Source organism: Electrophorus electricus, unplaced genomic scaffold (genome assembly GCF_041902795.1).
Source record: "Electrophorus electricus isolate QZ-2024a unplaced genomic scaffold, ASM4190279v1 Scaffold164, whole genome shotgun sequence".
Lineage (NCBI taxonomy): Eukaryota > Metazoa > Chordata > Actinopteri > Gymnotiformes > Gymnotidae > Electrophorus > Electrophorus electricus.
In genome coordinates, this window is record NW_027658445.1 from 1 (window position 1) to 3,213 (window position 3,213).

At 40.7% G+C, this 3,213-nt stretch overlaps 1 non-coding gene across 1 annotated transcript; it reads right to left on the reverse strand.

Annotated features, from left to right (window-relative positions):
* Window positions 1-377: 377 nt before the first annotated feature.
* On the reverse strand, window positions 378-449 carry trnae-uuc (transfer RNA glutamic acid (anticodon UUC)). The gene has a single exon. It is a non-coding gene; the product is annotated as a tRNA-Glu (tRNA).
* Between the last annotated feature and the right edge of the window lie 2,764 nt (window positions 450-3,213).

Sequence of the window (3,213 nt, forward strand, 5' to 3'; positions counted from 1 at the left end):
TCGAAACTTTTCTCCAAAAGCACTGAATGTTATTCTAACCATTTATGGCCTTTCTCCATTCATGTACACAAAGTCCAGTATGATTCCAAATGTCATCAAAAGATATATCTGTTTGTAGCTGAACAACTTATACAATGCGATCTTTCTTCTTTGTGTCAAATGAACTTAACAATTGAAACATCCAAAACTGGCTGTGTTTCTTGCCAACATACTGGTGTTTGGACATGTGGGATTACTTGCATGTCGCTTTCAATAACTCAGTTGGTAGAGTAGAAGTTAAAACTGTCATCCTTTGGCTGTCGGCTCAACTCCAACTCACACAAACTTTATGTTTTAATGCAGAATCTGTCGTTTTATATGAGCATAAAAAGAGGTTTTTCCCTGACCGGGAATCGAACCCGGGCCGCGGGGGTGAAAGCGCCGAATCCTAACCACTAGACAACCAGGGACAAAGCTGCTGAATTTACATGAGAAGACCATTTTTCAAAGTCTGCACTCCTACTATTCTGACAATGTTTGGATGCATACTGGACTTGGTATGCATGAGTGGAAAAAGGCCATAAAGCGAGTTATTCATCTTTCTCTTTGTTCTACAAAAAAATGAAGTTTGCAAGAGTCAGGGCTCTTTTTTACCATCTGGGAAAAGAGGGAACGCTGGTGTCACTAACACATGGAAAGAGCTGTTATATATTCCCCATTTGTCTCCTTAATGTTTCTGACAATTTAGCCACTCATTTCTCTCTCTACATGAAAACACTCTAGAAAATGTTCTCCAAAAAATACGGAATGTTATTCTAAGTACTCAGAAAATAGTCTTTTCCTCCCCCTTCTGACGCGTGAACTTATAGACGCCCTTGATTGCACGGTGTCTCTGTAATTGACAGGGGAGAGAGCGTATGCCACTCCCTCTCTCCCTAAGAGTACAGCCAATTATGCTCTTCTAGACTCTCGGCCACAAATGGCTGTGACACCATCAGTTTCAAAGTTAAACACAACTCCTATAGTACCAATAAAAGCTTCACACTCACCTCAGCTGGGACATGGCAGACACTGAAGGAAACTCCTCACTTCACTCTCTTCATCTGACCAGTCATTAAGCTCCACTGGTTTCTTCACTGTTTTGAGTTTCAGCACTTCTAGCACTTGTAATATTAGAATAGAATCCCTTTAGTTACTAAAGGTACACAGAAATGTACACCGGTACATAGAAACTTACTGTATGTAAGAGTGCAATAGTTCAAAGCTGTATTAGTGCAGATAAATACAACTACAGTGCCATTGCAGCTTTTAATGCTGTTTCAGTATCAGGGTCTTCAGGAAGGCTCCACCTGGCAACCCTGAAGTGCCTTGCTATGCTTAAAACTACACACACACACACACACACACACACAAACAAACAAACACAAACACTTAACAAGGTGAGTTCTGCTTATTTGTTAAGAAGGCTGATCGCCATTTAAAATTAGATTTCACAAACTATAATTGTTACACTGGTGAGTTTGAGGTAGAGATGCACTTTCATTAATACTGCTTACACTGTGTTTCTTTACAACACGCATGGACGTGTTGAAGCATCTCATATGCATAGAACACTAATACTCAGAGCATTGGAAGGTTGAAAACAGAAGCTATCTGGCTCACACAATGTTTTAAATGTGCCAAGGGAAATTCCAAGTGTGGCCATCCTTGAGTGGAGTGGAAGATAAATATGTTTTTTTTGTATTTCAAAGCGGCTGTAAGAGTATAACAGGCAGTTTAGAACATGTCAGTCCCTCCATGTAATTTGAGAGAAAATATCCTATGAAGATTGGACCAAGATTCCTGCAGAGTATTTTCAGCACATAGTGGAAACTATGCCAGAAAGAATTGCTGCAGTTCTGGAGGCCAAAGAAGGTCCAACATGCTATTAAATGGGTGTATTTAAGCCCACTGTGTCCTATAATAGGATGTTGCTGGAATGTATGTGGATGTTGTTGGAATGGCCGCAGAGTTGCGGCAGCAGTACAGGTAGTCTGTAATCCTTTCCCCCATGCGAGTGAGTTTGCCCTACTGCACGGGGTCGAGTTATGATGTGAATATTTAATGTTAATGTTTAGAGATAACAGAACAGCTTTCGGGGGGTTTGGGTGGGTTGCCTTATCCGCCCCTTTAACAGAGTAGTCACAATTCAAATTTCCCTTGTTCCATTGTTTACAAGACATTATACATGTGGTTTATTTATAGTGCACGGAGTAATATGCAGCAAGTCTGGTCTGTCTGCTTTGGAAGAGAAACATTTGGCCAAAAGAGCAAAACACAGCCGGGAGGATGATTGGTAAGAGCACATCATAATATGCACCTTAAAGCTGTGCTCTACAGCTAGGTCCTGTTCCATGACTGCATATATAAATTTACTACTGACATTGCCATTTATATCTGGCCATTTACAGTGCACTCTTGCTCAGTGCAGCACTTGAAGCTGATTTTCCATTATGTTCAAGAGATGTTTGACCCGGTCAGGGTGACACACTTTAGTGAGGGCAGCAGTATCCTAGAGGACACTACAGACAGTGACGGAGACATTTCAGAGCGCGAGGTGAGAGGTTGAGTTTTTTGTTACTCTCTACGACATACTTTTCATGCCAGGTACTATTGTCCAGTTCAGCCCAATTTAATTTACTGCCTTGTATTATCATATATAAATTGCTGAACATCTTATCACTCAGTTTCAAACATCCCCTCAGCTGTTTTAAGCCATTTCGGTTATTCAGTACTGCTAAATGGATGTGGTGGGAAAATGAGAGCACATCAAACACAGACAGCTTTATGCATTGAGTAGTAAAGAGTAAAAGTTTATTGAGTTCTGTCCCCTGTATAACAGAGTAAAAGCACTGACGCGCAGTACGGTCCCCCTCCCCTTATACAGAGAACAGAAGAAAGAGAAAAAAAAGAAAAACGACTCCTACAGAGTATCGGCTAATTCATGTTTTGGTTAGCCTGAGCGCTGAAGGCTTCTTCTATCTCTATGGTTAGAATGGTATGTGAGCAGCTGGTGTACCTGACTCACATGCTTATCTGCAGACTGTTATGCTGTGACTATAGAAACATAAAGCAAAGTAAAATAAAGCAAAGTAAATTTCCACAACATTTCCCCCCTTTATTTTATATCACACATTATCACACTTTTATTCAGCAAATAGCACTACGATGTCTTCATGTGGATCACCAGCACCG